The sequence below is a fragment of the Prinia subflava genome, chromosome Z (genome assembly GCF_021018805.1).
Source record: "Prinia subflava isolate CZ2003 ecotype Zambia chromosome Z, Cam_Psub_1.2, whole genome shotgun sequence".
In the NCBI taxonomy this organism is placed as follows: domain Eukaryota; kingdom Metazoa; phylum Chordata; class Aves; order Passeriformes; family Cisticolidae; genus Prinia; species Prinia subflava.
In genome coordinates, this window is record NC_086283.1 from 92,652,232 (window position 1) to 92,669,967 (window position 17,736).

Consider the following 17,736-nt stretch of genomic DNA (forward strand, 5'->3'; position numbering starts at 1 on the left):
TCAAATATTTCTAAGATAAAATAAAAAAAAACACTGACATTTTTAATTGCATTTGCAAAATGTGGCACCTTAGGGGAAATATAGTTATCATTGAATATTCATTGAGTCACATATAGAGAATCTTCATAGCAAGATCAGCTGTATTGCTTTCCTCTGCTGTGTCAGACATTTACTGCAGTCAAATGCAATTTTTCTTAACTAACCAGAAGAGATTTGGGAGACCTGTTGAGGATAACTACAACCTCAGACAAACATAGATTCGATTAATCACACTTCACAGCATGCACATCCCTTATGTTCTCAAAATTCTGATTTACCAGTGAAACAGAGTATAAAACAGCTTTCAAGCTTTGTCAGGTCAATTTATACAGCAGAGTCCCTTTATTCCATCTATATCCTTTTCTGTCACAGGCCATAAAACCAGCTTCCACCTTCTTCCACTTCAGTTCCTATCTTACCCTCAGACACATCAAATACAATTTTTGTTATCCACACTATAATAAAAAAATTTATACACAGCTGATTTCATACATATAATATACATAATACACAAAAAGCTACTTTTCTCCCTTTAGTTTTTCAAATCCATTACTAAACTAAAATAATTTCATTTTATATTTTGGCAAACTACAAAATATATACTTACAGTCCTTTCTGAAAACCCTATGACCATGACAATTCAAGAAGAATTTTGTTTGTTTTGTCAGAACTGGAGACATAAATGATATCGTATTTAGAATATGATACATCAAGAAAGTTAAAAGACTGTCTACAGGCTGAAAATCAGATGCCAGGCTACAGCAAGGTTGAGCTTTGGTAGCTCTCTGAATCATCATGACAGGTAAAACTTGCTAGCAAATTATTTAATGCAAAAGACACTGTCATTTTTCATGCAGAGAACAGCAAGTTCCAGCGGGCCCTGGGTGAACAGCATGTTCTCTGCACACAAGCCAGGAGCTATGCTGCTTGGGCAGAATGTTTGTGTTACTGCCTGAAAATGTAAATACGTCTGTATTCTACTTTGGGTAACAATACTTCCATTCAAGCAGAGCAAGCGGGGACACAGGAGCAGAGAATTACTTTTTCAGATGCACAGAACTCAAATCTTGACACAACAAAACCAAAGCAATTCTGTCCTTGATCCTGAGAATTCAAATACCTGCAAATAATAAGGGTTTTCCACATCAATACAAATGTAAATTCTCACCTACTATGAACATCCACACATTCATCTTTGAGGTGTATTTTATTATCAGTAAGTTCACTGCATAACTATTATACAGAAAGTGATTACAAAGACAAAACTAGAGAAGCAAGCAAAGAGCTGGTTCATTAATATGACTAAGAGACTTTTTATTTTTCCCTCTGGACCAAATTGCATGACCTACTTTATTTAGTACTATAAACTAACATTTTTAAGATACTGGTTGGAGTAGCTAATTTTCATTTCAGTATTCCCATTGGTTTCTTCCAAGTGTGATAGGAACTCTCTTGTTTTTCCTTCTAGTTTTCTTTCTTTCCTCTCTCTCTCTGCCCTCCACATTCCTCACTTTTCAGTCTGTGGTATGATCTATCAGAACATACAGACATCAAAGACGAATGTTTATGCTGTTTTAAGAGGATACAAGGCATTATTGTACTGACATGATTACACTTTCTTGTTTGTTTCCAAGACCGTTTAAATGCTAAATGATCATCCAAGGAAGAGGGCAAAACATTTTCCAGTAGAAAAAGAAAAGAAAAAAAAATATATCTTTTTAAACCTTATTTATTTATTTTTCAAGCTCTGGAATAATCTTTATAGAGGGCATAGTTAATTTAGAAATTCTAAGAGACCACTGTAAATGAGAGAAGAAAAAGTTCAGTATACATTTGGCTAGCTAAAATTCTTTATCTTTTCCTGTGAATGCAAAATTTCTATTTATAAATTCTATAATGTTTTGTATAACATATTGTAACATAGAACCATGTCAATTCAGTCGTATAAATTCATTCTTTTTTAAACAAAAAGTATTTTATATCTGTAAAATTGAGTTGTGCAGAAATATTTGTTTCAAAGACAAGCAGTGCCACACACAAAGTCACTTAATATTTTTAAACAAAATTACATAGCTATAGCAATAGCAACAGAAGGATCTGTCTGATTCTCTCATAACTTTGACCAGTGCTTAATTCCCAAGGCTGCCATGAATTATTGAATATGGGCTAACTGTTGCTCACATGGACACCTGCATTCACAATGAAAACACTGGATCTTCAAGGTTAAGGGGGTTTTTCTTTATTTTTATGAGTTCTTTCAAATTAGATAAAGTATTTCCTCACATCAGCCTTAACTTCAAGGAGACTAAGACACATGAATTTCACTTGCTTCAGCCAAACACTAATGCAAACAACAAAGAAGGACACAAGGCAGGTAATATGTAAAAGCTATAACTTCTGCTCTCTTCCTTTTGAAGTTGAGCTCCCTTGCGTTTATAAAGAAGAGCCTCTGGCATGTTTTAAGGAAGGCTGCAATTCTGAGACTCTCTTCTAAACACTTGAGAAAACCTTTCCAAAGAGTTCTAAAATTCTATCTAACCTTCCTAAAGTAGACATAAAATATTGCAAGAATTATTTAACTTAAGAGAAGACAAAAAAGTGTCTTTTAAGTAGCATCAGGGGCCCTGAGCTATGAATTATTGGAGTCTCTAGACAAGAAGCAGTAAAATGTTCAGTGCAAGTTAATTCTGGCCTAATTAGCTTTGGCACAGTGCAGCTATGCTTCTTGTATCAAACAGGTGTCCTAATGTGGACCTTCACTGCCTCAGGCCTTTGCTACAGATACATATAATACAACATCATATTGCAAATATATTGCAGAATTTCATTCCTTCTTTAGCTGTCAGCCTGCTCTGACTTGCCCAAGGTTATGTTTAAGTTGTGCACATACCCATGCAGTGCCTACCACCCTGTTTAGCTTATAATCTCATAAGAGCAAGGACTTCCTTTCACTACTTGTTTGAACAGCATCCAGCACAATAGGACTTTGATCCAGCCTGAAGGCACTTCTTGTGATATGTTAGATCACATATAGAATATCACATATAGAATTCTGTCGCAATGCAGTTTCAGCAGGAAACACAGTATTAACAGAATTGTTAGCAGTCCGTGTGCTCAGCTACAGCATGTTGCTCAGGATCACAGCAAACATAGCATCATAAGAAACTCACTTAAACTGGTAAAGTTTTTTCCACAGTCTCTCCTTTTTTGTTGAGAATGGAAGTAAAATAGCAAAGTTCAGAGCTAAATAACCTGACTATATAAAAAAATTATCCTGGCACAAATAACTTTTATTCATATGAGACAGGACAAGTCACGTGGCCGTTCAGACCACAATATCACATTCTACAAGTTTAATGTCTCACCAGCTTAATTCCTTGTGCTTCACATACATCAGAGGAACTCTGCTGAGACCCAGTTACATGTTAAGATAAAGTTAAGATAACTTTGGATTCTTATTTCTTATTTCATAAATATCATAGCAACTTATAATTTATAATATAGTTTGTTATCTCATTTAATGCATATTATCTCAGTCAAACTGATTTCACTGTTCTTTAGGTTTAAATTTACCAAAAGGAATCTACTTGCTTTATCTCACTATTATGGTAAAGCTGGCAAAAGTTACCTCAAATAATATCTGTGCAAGCCAACACCTTGTTAAACTTCATAAAGCTATTTAGAGGAGCTAAGCTATTCACTTTGTTGATCCACATCTAACAAAAATATTTGAGACAGAATCACCAGAGTGTTCACTTTCAATTTGTGATAGTCACTTTAATCTTGCCAGAATCTGGGCATTACAATGCAAGACATGCAAGCAGCAATATTGTTAAAATTACTTTTCTATTTTCTATTTCAGGGTCAAAAAATAATTTCTTTGTTAGCAAAAAAAAAGCTTAGATCTAGAGAAGTTTTACAAGGACATTTTATATACCCCTGAGCAATAATATGTATTAGAAAGAAAAAGGTAGCTGTCTGAAGAATATTTACTATTTCAAATTATTTAGACATACAATTCCATTTGAAAAGCTAAGATGTCAAAGAATGAAAACCAATAAGAAAGAGCATAGGCTTATATCTTGCTAGCAGAACATCTGTGCTTCTTGGTATAACCCAAGCTATTAACCAGCAAACACTAGCTTTATTACACCACACAGCAAAGTGTGGTGACATTTCCAGGGGGAAAAATAGCAACCTGTAAAGTCCTTTACATGTACATGTGTTTACAGCAATGAATATGGTCTTATAGCATTTATGAGAGAAGTGTAGAGTGTTATCTTTGCAGCTTTCTAATTTCTGATTTCAATCTGTTGCTCCATTGTTTTAAACCTGAGTTGTGTAGAGGTAACACTTGGCAGTCTCAGGAAACCAATAAGGGTGTTACTGTGATAACTCCATCTGATTAAACCACACAACCTCTACAGCATTTCCCAGAGGTTTCTAGTTCACTGTGGGTAGAATTTGTTTTTAAAAGTCTCAACTCTAACATTTTTCTTGTCATGAAAATATGTCTCTACAAATTTAGGAAAACATCAAAGCACTTAAAAATTGGGGGGGGTGAGGGCAGGATGTAGGGAATGGAACAGGGGAGGGTATTAAACCTTGCAGTTGTATAACAAACTAGTTGTTAACACTATCCTGCCTTTTACTGAAGTCTGTTCTTGTTTAGAGGAGATGTCGGGGGAGGATATGAAAGGAGCGGGGTTTCTTTATCATATTACAAGCTCAGAATTGTGTGAATTTCTTCATTAGTTCTGCCACAATTGCTAGTATACAGTACACTTGAAAATGTGAGACATGCCACGTCCTAATTAGGCACAAATGAGGTGTAGTGCAACACCACTATATTTTATTATAGAATAACTATATTTTATTATAGAATAACTATATTTTATTATAGAATAACAAAGGCTGTGGAACCAAACACTCTATTTCAGAACGTGCATGAACCCCAAATGCACTGACCACATGTAACTGAAGCTGTTTCAAACCTAGCAAGAGAAGAGCTGCAAAGTTTGCTTACCTGATCTTAAACAGCACAGAATCTCAAACGTTAGCTGCCAGTGAACCACTTCCTAAACACAAGCATTCTTGTTTACGGTACGTAATTAACAGAGTAGAAAAAGTCAAAATTACTCACAGAGTCCTGGCGATGCAATAGCAAACTATCTAAGACAGGAAATTCCAGTGCAATATTATAAAACAAGTAGAAATAAACATGCATAAAGTCAGGAACTGACAGGCCTCTGGATTACTGCAACTGTAGTAATCATGCTCATGCATGCTGGGCTATAATTTATGAAATGGAGCCCAGGAAACAACCAATCGCTCAGCGTCTCCTAACAAGTCAAACTGGCTATGGAAAGCTGGAAGTGCTGCACAGAACAATGAAGATGAGCTATCCCACATATTAATCTGCTTATCTAGGATTGCCTTCTGTGTAGAGAGAGGGAAGCATGTAAAAAAAAGAGGAAAAAAAAAAAGAAAAAAATCACAGTATCATTGTTAAAAGAGCAGAATAAATTCCAGTCAACATGAAAATCCTCCATTGCATTCAGATGGCTAGTACTGTAGTCAAACATATGCTGCATCTGCTAAAACATTTCAGAAGACCACGATCCTTTCACAATACTGACAGAAAGCTATAAAAATTGGATTTATATTTCTTATGCAATTGTTTCACTGTTCTGCTGCTCTTAATTTAATGTTACATCTAAATGTGAAACATCCTTCCCTACAATCTGATTAGAGTAAGATTATTCTTTTTACAGATGGCAGGTGGCTTCAGTGCATTAACAATCCATCCTTCCATCTGCATGGTCCTAGGATTTAAGATTTAAAAGACCATCATTTACAAGAAAGAGACACAATAGAATGTGTCTTCAATTAATAAGCAAGAAAAAACCCAACATTTTAAACAATACGAACAGACCAGAAATTGCATATGGATTCAAAGTTGCTCTCCCTGAGAAATTCTACAGTTTTAAAATCTGGGTTTGACCAATTTGAAACTGTCATTACTTTGATTTTTTTCTGGTAAATTACTGTAATGAAGTGCTTTAAGTCAAGAGAAAATAATTCCATTTTTAAATTAATATTAAATATTTAATATTTAATAAACATTGAACTATTTATTATTATAGTTTATTTTATAAACTAGTGTATAATGAAATGTATACTTTCATCTAATGAAAAATACAGAGAAATCTGCCACGATAAAAATTTGGACCTTACTGGATTAGTGTAGTGGTTTTGGTTCACTAATTATCTTTTTATAAATATGTCCACTGAATTCTCTGTGTTGATAAAATGTCCATTACTGAAAAAAAGTAAGAAATCATCCTTAATACATAAAAAGGTACAGTTTTTGAAATGAATTGTTGGCCTGTTTATACAGAAATCCCAGTGATACTGTATGAAAACATGGATAACCTGGGGTGAGTTAGCATGAATTTGACAAGAAGGAAATCATGTAAGTTTGGTTTGTCCATCCTTAAATCCTTTTTACATAGAGCTATTCTTCATATTCCTTTCTTTTTCTTCTTCCTCTTGCAATTCATGCCATAGTAATTTCTGAAATCTCCTGGGCAAAATGCATCTCATAAAACAGACTCCTGTGTTTGCTGTCATGGTACCATATTTGACAGAATCTACAGATATTTTGCAGTTTTAGATTCTTTCCCAGAAGACAGCTGGTAGCTGCAGATGACCATCTGAACCACTTTGCCCTGCTGGGCACCGTAACTTGAATTAGAGAGACAAAAGCTTTTAGTCTCATGAATCATGTCTTTTTGTATACCTAGGCAAGATCCTCCCCAGGTTTACAGTCTACTGTAGTAATCATGAAGTTTTTCAACATTGCATCATTTTAAATATGACTTGATGAACACTTACAATGCAAAAAGAAAAAAAAAACAGTATGCTGAAAGTGAACAATTTGTAACAGACATTGAAAGTGCTATTCAGTTGTGTTGTTTCTACTAATTAGAAAAAATTCTCGGTGTTCCACAAATTCTTAAGCAACACATAAAAGGAATAACTGTGTTCCAAGATTCTACAATTCCACCAGGACTAAGGAGCAGCCACCTCCAAACAACATCTGTAAACCAAAGGGCAAAGTTGAATTAATAGCATACAAATAATAATAAATAAAAATGTTTTAAAGGGATAATCTTATACAATTTAACCTACCAATTCGAAAATATTCTAGTCACATCTATGGGATGCATACAAAATCTTCAGTTATCTATATTCGTAGGAAACCTTGCCACCAGCTCATATTCTATTTGACAAACAAAACTATTTCACAGATTTGGAACCTGAGTTAGTTATCTTTGCAAATCCTGTCTCTGATCTGAAAAAGAAAACCCTACAATTTTAAATTTCAGATCCCTGTTTTCCAAACATAAGGAAAATAAAGCAAATAACAACTGGTTTCTTTCAATGATGACTGAGGAATAACCTCCTCCAAAGACAACGTTTGCTAATGATAGAGGTAAGCAAATATACATACACACATGCTAAATGCTTTTTCTCAGATTAGTTCAAGTAATGGTCTGCCTTTCCCCTGAAACAGGCTTCAGAATTGTCCCTTCTATCCCACCTTACATTGACTTCATAAAAGACTTTGGTCAGGAGGAAAATGCCTCCCCTATATCCGTGTCAAAAACATCCTTTTTGCACCTTCTGTTTCTATTAGTAACTTTCCCAAATAAACCACAAATGTGTTAGCTGTAAGTCTTTCAGCAAAGAAACCTACCACAACTCCCAGATATATCTTCTTCAAAGAGTGACAGTCTCTCATTTTGCTTCCCAAGGTCACAAAAAATACCATCCACTTCCACCATTTTCACCAGTGCAGGATTTTACATGTAACCTGACAGCCACATTCAGTGTTCTGAAAACAAAATCCACTGAGTAGCACAAGAAATTGGTACCATTCCCTTATTTGCTGTATAACTGTGGACTGTATCACACTGCCAGTTTACTGTAGTTCAATTTAAAATCAAATGACTTAACTGAAATAATATCTGCACTTGAGAAAAGTCTTCACTGAGTAACTGGATTGTCTGAGGTAAAGTAATACAGTTAATCCTTCAGTACTTAAGATAACATATCCTTTTTTTCTTGTTAAATTATTCATCTCCATAATAGGAGTTTTCTGCATGTAATTCATTCTTTCTGTTCTTGGCTGCCTTTCAGAACTCCCTGATTTATTGTGTTTCTGAGTCTGCCACACTGATATCAACTTCACATCAACTAATAAAGTCAGCACCCTTAAAAGTAATGCATTCCTCTGCCAGTTACAGTTTTATTAAAATGGTTCATCCACAAATGATTTTTCTTTGCCAATGTTTGAAATTATTTTGTTAGCTGAAAACTTCTTTAAACACTATAGCTCACAGCTTAAAAGGAAAACATCGAGCAGGAACTTCAGCACTTATCTGCCTGGAGGTTAATCTTTCTGGCAAACTGAAGGGGAATCCCATTTTCACATTAAAGAGTCTGGGCACAGTAGACTGATCTGGCTAGAGGAGGAAAGCACAGCCTAGATATGAGTGAGGCAGCTTGGTAGCTACAGCTGTCTATATGGAAAAATGCTGATGGGAGGCCCTTCATTCCTCATCTCTCCCTAGCTAGCTTGGGACATGTGAAAAAGGGCTACTTTTGTCAGTGGCAATTTGGTTGTCCAAAAAAAAGAACGCACGATTAATTTAAAATGCTGTGTTTGACTGGGTTTAACTTTTTCCGTAATAACTGGCATGTGTTTACATGTGGGATTTTTTCTGGCAAAAGTGATGATAAGACAGACATTCATCAGCTATTGCTGAGCAGGGCCCACACAGCATCAAAATGTTTCTGCTTCACCCACTGCACCAGCCAGGAGCCTGGGGGCCCCCAGGAGGGACAGCTGGGAGGGCTGACCTCCACTGACCCACGGGATATCCCATTCCATATGGCATTGTGCTCAGCATATAAAGCTGGGGAAAGAAGGAGGAAGGGGAAGGATGATTGGAGTGATGGTGTTTGTTTTCCCAAATCTCTTCTTCAGGTGATGGGGCCCCACTCCTCTGGAGATGGCTGAATGCCTGTCTGCCCTTGGGAAGTATCTTTCCCTGTTACACTGCCTTTATGTCAATCCACAAGTTTTCTCACTTTTCTCTTCTGATTTTCTGCCCCATCCTAGAGAGGGGTGAGTGACCAAGCTTAGTTGCCAGATGCTGCTAAACCATAACAATTACATTCCCACATATATAAATTTTCTTAACTCACTTTTGACCCCATTGTGGATTTTGCTGATCATCCTTTAGATTTCACACACATTTTTTCCTGAAGTTCCAAAAGTGTCTTGTTGATGACAAGGTATTTGCAAGCTTAAACAACTGCAGATTTACTTGCTCTCACAAAATGCATTTGTGCTTGGCTTTCCTAGGGTTACCTGCAATCCATGAAGTCCATATGGAAGTAATTGTTACCAGTTTCTCTCTGTGGGCTAACTGTATAAGCTACAAAATCACCTCTTGCAATGCACACATAAAAGATATGGACAGACAGGCATATTGCTATCACATCCTGCTCTAGAAACAGCAAAATTCTACATGCTAGAGCATATTAATAACTGCAGATATGAACAATGGAAGTAGAGAACTACAGGCAGGCTACAGGAGAAATTGTGACTGTTTATTCATCTGATTAATCAGCAGGTATAATCTGCTAGTGAATATTACATGAAGAATAAGTTTGGTCTGATACTGTTTGGGAACAAACACTGCATTTTCAATGAGTTCAGGTATAAGCAAGCATACAGTAGTTTACTAAACAAGTTGTTCATGTCTCCAGATGATTTTATTTGATACAGCAGCAATGCCAACAAGCACCAGATCGTAAAATAATTTTGTACTCTTTATGGTAGTTTTGTGAAGGAAATCATTTGAACTGCACACAAAGAAACATGGAAAATATGCAAGGAATGGAACATATGATCCATGAATACACATCCTACGTCAGAAACAGAAGGACTTCATCCAGCATGTAACTCTATAAAGATTTAGTAAGACACTGTGTAAAAGAATGTGGAACTCCTGCTTACAGTAAACAAGAACAGCATTTAGTTCAGGTTACTTTATGTGTCTACAAAAAACAAGCTGAAGAAGCACTGCACACATAACAGAGTTTTTTGGGAAAATAAATAAATTAATTAATGAAAATATACATAAATTCATTTAGGAACCCAGGTGTTCATCTGTCCTTCTGGTTCACATGCACATGAAAAAGCTCAACCAGTGCTAAAGTTCCCACTAGATGCACATTTAATTGGCAAACTCAACATGAAAACAATATAAGCAATTTTGAGTTCTGCATAAAGTGAGAACAGAGTTATACAGTTTATCTGTATTATTAGCACACCTTAAGCCTGCATAAAATATTGCATTTTGCTCAGAATGGAGAAACTTTAAGACCCCAAAGAACTTCTAAGTCAACTTGGTATTTAGTAAATATTCTTATTTCAGTAATAGTGATCTTGTTAATAGAACAGTTGCACCAAGTCAGACTGACTAATTCAGCTCAGTGTCCCTGATTTGAAAGTGAGCTACACATGGAGTACTTAATGGAAGACAGATAAAAAAGAAAACAAATAAGTTTTATTGAAAAAATCCTTTTTCTTTTAATAAAGCCTAGATATAGAACAAATTTCACATACAAACACACACACTCTATACCACACCTATTAAAAAATATAGGAATGTGGAAATCCTCTCAGTTTAACATATGTTGAGGGAGACACAATATTAAGCAACTTTTCCCATGATCACTGACTCTGGAATTGAATTCCATCTTCTAACTCTTACTCCAAAATTTAAGCCACAAGATACCCATCTCCATCCCTAAGTACTGCAGCAAGTTACAGCTTAAAAACTACCTATGAGGCCGTGAGGTTGTATAAACTGCTTCTGTAGGACTGAGCATCCTGCATGTGTGGATCAGCTTCATGCTTTCAAAGTTGTATTATCCATATCCCAGAGCAGCAATGATGAAAGACTGTTAAATCTCATTTGTCTGCTGGAAAGCAGTCACATTTAGACAAATGAAAGGCTGGAGGCAAGGGAAATCAGTTCACTCACAAAGGCTGGTACATGAAGGGAGAAAAGTAATAAAATTATTCCAGAAAGAGAAGAAGGTATGGGGACAACATTGGAAGTCTCATTAGCTACAGACATGCAGACTTGTACAGATCTTGTACAGAAGCTTGATTCAAGGGACAGGCTCACAGAAGCCTAATATTTTCACTTAAGACATATTCTTGCTCCCACAAAAGTAAGAAATAAAGAGATGGAAGAGAAACTCCATAATCCAGAGAATTAATTTTCTCCATAGTAACTAGTAACATCTGGTCAGGAATGAAGAAACTGTCTCCAAGAGACTAAGAGAGCAGGTTCTTTAAAAGAATGATAAACCTTATGCTCAGACATATGCCAGATAAGCTAAGAAAGCAGCTAACTGAAGTTCAGAACAAAGCAGAACAAATCTGTTTGCCACCCTGTTGACAAACGTTGTGAACGTTTGTGGGTTCTTCTGGGTGGGGAAGCCCTACAAGCTTCTATTTTATTACTCCCAGAAAAATAGAATTGTTCTAGAACTTGTTTGCAGTGACAACCAATCCAGGCACTAGAAAGTTTAAAAATGATAGCTGCACAGTTACACACAAATGGATGCATTCGAGTCCCAGAAGGAAGGAAGTTTGAAGTCCTTTGAGTAGGGATTGCAACGGTGTTAGAAACTAGCTAGAAAACTGTAAAATTTGGCCTTTCCAGCTTTTGAGACTAGATTTCAGAAGCTGTAGTATTTTGTACAGGATTTTTGGAGGATGCTTTTCCTGATAGGAGGAAAGTGATTTGTATGCAGGTTTTTTTATACTTAAAAAAAACCCCACTGTGCATTACATCTGCCACTCTAAAACTTCCCTGATGGTTAGGAAGATCTGATAGTTGCTGGGCTATACAGCAGAGTAAGCACTGAAGAAGCACCGTTACCATTTAAAGATACTACTGACAAGGTTAGGAACTTGGTAGCCTGTTGGCATGGGTGGATCACTGAGGCCAGGCACTGGCACCCAAGAAGTGAGAATGAATACTGAAGAATGAACCCTGCCATTATCTCTCTCCTTATCTTAAGCTGGGAATATCAGGTTTTTCTTTCATTACTTCCAGCTGGGTGAAGTAGGAATATTTGAACTACTTGTTGTGTGCTGATCTCCTATAAATAGAGCCAGGTACAAAAATTGGGGAAGATTAAACCAGCATGTTTTCTGCCTAGTGCAATTCCCAGAGGTGGTGTGAGTCAGAAGAAGCATGCAGAGTGATATTAGCAGCAGAGAAAAAAATAAATACTTTCTGAGACCCCCACCAAATCACTGGGAGAGAGAAGGGAGAAGTGCAAGGCTGTCAGGAAGAAAGTAAAGTTACAAGTCAAGAGAGAAGAGAAGGGGTAAAAAAACAGTCTACACTTTACCTTTTTTGGGAGCCTCACAAGTTCAATGGTAGCGACAAATTTGTAAGGGGCTGGACTATTGCCCCAGTCCTTCTTTTCACCCCCTCTGGCACTCTCAGATATGCTCAGTAAAGCAGCAGCTGTCACTCTGGCAGCAGCAATGTGAACCCAGCTCACTGAGTTCATACATGCAGTTATTTTAGCACATTGTCTTTTTCTTTCTTCTCTAAAAAACCCCTGGCAATTAAATCCTTCGGATAGCTCAGCTAGATCTGAATAAGAGTTGAGTGAGTAGAGAAAAAAAGCCCTAAACAAAACAGTTCTCTCAGTCCTGGTATTCTTTTTCTAAAACAAATGTTATGAGCAAGGATGTAAGAGATTTAAGAGGAAGGATTTTCTCTCTGGTGAGAAATTATTAGGCAATCAAGTTGTAAGCAGAGAAAGTCACAACACTGGTTGCAAAACACTAACTGAAAATAATTGTCTTAAGAACATGAAATAGTTTTTAAGAACTACCAGTGTCATCTTTAAACCACAACCAAATTTTATAAGCCTGTGACAGGCAAAACTATGCTGGCTCTTCCCTTCAACATTTCTTCTCTCTTGCTCTGCTCATAAAAAGAAATAGCCTGCAAGCTGAGTTATGGTTTAAAGCGTAACTCAGTTCTGCTCAATTCATCCTTCTTTAAAGTTATCACAGAATATTCCCTGTCCAGACATAGATCATGCACAGCCTTTTCTGGAGGTTTTTAACTCATGTAGAGTTGAAAAGATTGCAGAGAACACTTGAACATTCTGTGTCCTCTTATCCTTATCCCAAAGAGTGGCAATGTCTTTCTGTCTTCATAAGTTTCAGTAAATTTGTAAATATTATCACCTTGAGTGCTGTGTGTGGTTCTGGGTCCTACAATTTAAGGACATTAAAGTACTCAAATGCATCCTGAGGAGAGCAAGAAGACTGGTGAAAGGGCTGGAAAAAATGTCTTAAAAGAAGAAGTCCTGAAGTCTTTGGGCTTGCCTAGTTTAGATTCAAGGAGACTGAGGGATGACCTCATGCTGTCTACTCTTCCTGAGAAGAGGAACCTGAGACACAGGTGATGGTCTCTTCTCCCTGGTGCCCTGGGAGAGAGTGTGAGGTCTCCCACTTTGGAGATATTCAAAAATATCTGTATACCCTCCTGAGTGGTTTTCTGGGGTGATCCTGGGCTGTACTAGTTGATCTCCAGTCTTCTCTTTGTACCTTGCTGATTCTGTGATGTGTGAGAATGCTTCAAAGTTGAGCCAGGACAGGTTTAGCCTGAAATTCTAGCAAGAATTTCATTAGCAAGAGATTGATCAAATCCTGGAATAGGCTTCTTGAAGAGTTAGCTGATGCCCCCAGCCTGTCAGTGTTTAAGAGGCATTTAGATACCCTTAAAAATATGCTGCAACTTTTGGTCAACCCTGAAGTGGTCAGACAGTGGGACTGGATGATTGTTCACAAAATGACAGAGTCATTTATATTGAAAAAGGCCTCTGCAATCATCCAGTCCCACTGAACACCACCACACTGTCAACTAGACCATGCCACTGAGTGTCCCACACAGTCTTTCTTTAAACACCTCTAGGGGCAGTGACTCCACCACCTTCCTGGGCAGTGCATTCCAATGCTTAACCACCCTTTCCGTGAAGACATTCTTCCTCATGTCCAACCTGAACATTCCCTGGCACAGCTTATAGCTATGTCCTCTCTTCCTGTCATTGGTGGCCTGGGAGAAGAGAGTAACCCCCATATGGCCACAATCTCCTTTCAGGCAGTTGTAGAGAGTCGTAAAGTCTCCCCTGAGCCTCCTTTTCTCCAGGATGAACACCCCCAGCTCCCTCAGCTGCTCCTCACAGGACTCTCTGCAGATCCTTCCACAGCTCTCTTGCCCTTCTCTAGACTCACTCCAGTATCTCACTGTCCTTCCTGAACTGAGGGGCCCAGAACAGGGCTCAAAGTGTGGCTTGACCAGTGTCAACTGGCCATTTTACAACTACAGCAGTAAAATTTCTTCCCTAGTCCTGTTTGTCACACTATTGCTGATCCAAGCCAGGACACCACTGGCCTTCTTGGCCACTTGGACACACACTGGCTCATGTTCAGCTGTCAGAAAGGATCTCCAGGCCATTCTGCTGGGCAGTTTTCCTGCCACTCTTCCTCCTGCCTGTAGTGCTGCCTGGCATTGCTGTGGCTAAAGAATTGAACTTGTCACTTGGTCTTGTTGAACCTCACACTGTACATCTTGCCCTATTGATCCCACTTCTCCAACCCCTGTGTACAGAGCCTTCCTACTCTTCAGCCGATCGATACTCTGCCGTATTTGGTGCTGTGCATGAAGTTACTCATTTACTCAATCCTTTCACCATCCAGATCATCAATAAAGACATTGAACAGGGCTGGGAACAACACTAAACCCTAGGGGACATCACTAGTCACTCTAGAGCTGTAGGTTCCTTCCAACTGAAACAACTGAAATTGGGTCTGTTATATTCTGCGGAAGGTAAAGGCTTTGAAATTGCTTCGGACTGAAACTTCATTGGTTTCCCTAGCAGTGGACAGCTATGGGTAAGGATGGCCACACATGTCAAATTAAGGTTCAAAGAATTTGGGATGCTGTCTCATACGGGCAAGTAGAAAATACAAATAAAATAGCGAACAGGTGAAAAACATCTCTCCAGAATGCATTTGAGCACTTCAGCAAGTGGTGGATCAGCAATGCACCAAGACAAAACATCATGGATTGTAATAACTCCCAATTAATTATTTTCTTCCATTATGTTGTTGTTACATTTTAAATCCACCTAAGCCTTCTGCAGTTACCAGAACTTGCTAGAAAGAAGTCCACAGCCTAACTAGAGCCTATTAAAACCCACGTCTTTTAGCTCCAAATGCAATACCTCACCCAAAGGGCAGTTGATGATTCCCAGTTTTTCTATTTGAAGATATACCAAATAATTGTTTCTTATTCTTATTCTTATTCTTATTCTTATTCTTATTCTTATTCTTATTCTTATTCTTATTCTTATTCTCTCTATTACATCATAGACATCAATTCTACTCCTCCACCATCTATTTTCCTGACGACTGCTGGTCTCTTTATTCATTTCTCATGTGGAAGCCCTCCCAGTAGTCTCTATATGACTACACTACCAACTTCTATACTGGCATAACAATATTCTTTTCATAGTAAATTGCTGTATATCTTATACTGAAGAGAAAATGCCCTATCAAACATTTCTCTACTTGTACTCTTTGTAGAACTGAAAGAGATTCTCATCCACCCTCCCCTTATATCAGAATGGGATGGCCAAAACCAGGACATATCTTCTTCTATAGTAATAAATAGCAGAAAAGCCTCTTACCATACAGTATCTGTCAGAATTTTTGATTTACCAAAGAACCAGCAATTTGAATCACAGACAGAAGGACTTTTATTTCTAACTGAAGGTCACTTGCAGAAATTCCTTGTATTTCTCTTTTTAAGCTTGGAATAAGTAATTTACAAACTACATCATTACTGTTAAGGTTGCTGAGTCTGATCTTCTTGGTAGATGGTTTTCAGCACTTTTATTATTTTTCCCTCTTAGTGTAAGTTGCTCTGGCAGGCAAGGCAGCAGTCTTAATAGTTGTCTTCCTTGTGCTATCAGTTTCTCAACCATCCTTGTGATAAACTTCTTTTTTAGACATTATTAAATTCATCAAAGGTTGTTAAGTTCATGGACTCAGTGCTGTTCATTTTTAGAGAGAGTGTACTAGCTAATCCTGAAAAACTATTCTATTCTCTGATATTCTCTCTGTCACTGTTGGAACTGAAATCTGTTCTTCCCACTTGAGAGACAGAATAATGACTAGTTTTGTTTTATTGTCACATACAATGAAAACTTGACCTTTGCATTTGAGCACAGGTTGAGTGGGAGAAATTAGTCTTCAGGGCATCTGTGTAATCAGCTCCTAAATGAAATATGAAGCTTTAGCAGTAAGGAAGACCATTGTTTAAGTCTGGTACTAAACCTTTAACCCTGTTTCTCATAGCACAATAAGCTATTTGACAACAGACACTGAAAGTATCTGACCAGTCTGACCTTTATAGAGTTGGATGAGTGCAAAAATTACTCGTTCAGACTGTAATTTGAACTTGAAGAGCAAACAAGTTGAGGGATGTGATGAAAACCCTTTCAAATTCACATAACTAGCACAAGGCATTCAATTCAATTTAAGAGCATAAATTCATATATAATAATTAAAAAATTCTAAGCTGTTTGTAACAATCAACTGCCACTTAAAACAGTCATTTGGCCTTTAAGGCCATATAGCTGGCTGACCTGTTTAAGTGGTGTCTCTCCATTGCAAATTCTCTCTTCTTGGTATATATATGTAATCAATTTCTCTTCCTTAAAAAAAATTATGACAGATTTGGAATAGCAACCATTTTCTTTGGTACATCTTTTAGCTTCATGTGATAGAAGTTCTTAAGAAAAATTCCCATGACATTATTGCTCATTATCTTCTACCAGATCTCTGAAACAAAGATCAAACATCCTAGAAGACAAAGTGTTCCAATTTAGTGTTTCCCTGCAGTGGTTACTTGGACCTGGAGAATAGGAAAAAAATCTCAATTTTCATAAGTTATCACAATACAAAGAGTATTCTGAACTTTTAAAAAATTTTCCATTCTGGGACAATTCCTCTCAACACACAACTCATCTAAAGATTTGAGAACAAGGTAAATGATAAATTTGTGTTAGCAAAGTAAAATCAGTTGACTACCAGGCTAAAATATATTTCAGGGCCAAATCGAGTGCTCAGTATTTAAAAGCAGTTCTTCAGTGTCCTGCAGATGTCATTCACACACAGATATTTAGTCAGGGAACAGGGAAACACAACAGATTACAAATTAAACCCTGTGTGAAGTTGCAAACAAGACAAAGATTTAAAGTAGTCTTTTAGGAGATCCAAAGTTTCTGGATGTACTGCTTTGCAGGTACAGATTGTAGTAATGGACTACAGGGCTGGTTTCCATAAGAAGATGCCAGAAATTTTCACGGTGTCCCAGAAATTCGATGCCCAGCAGCTCCAAGACAGAACAGCTGCTGGCCAAGGCTCAGTACATGAGCAATGGTGGCAGCACCTCTGTGATAACATAACTACAAAGGGGGAAAAAAACTGCACAAGAGCAGCTGGGA

The 17,736-nt window shown here is 37.4% G+C and overlaps 1 protein-coding gene across 1 annotated transcript in view; it reads right to left on the reverse strand.

The window, feature by feature from the left end:
- Window positions 1-8,042, reverse strand: part of PDE4D (phosphodiesterase 4D) — a 535,741-nt gene extending 527,699 nt beyond the window's left edge. Inside the window, exon 1 of the mRNA XM_063421935.1 lies at window positions 7,802-8,042. The gene's annotated coding sequence lies outside the window, so the exon portion shown is untranslated. The remainder of the gene's footprint in view (window positions 1-7,801) is intronic.
- Window positions 8,043-17,736: the final 9,694 nt, after the last annotated feature.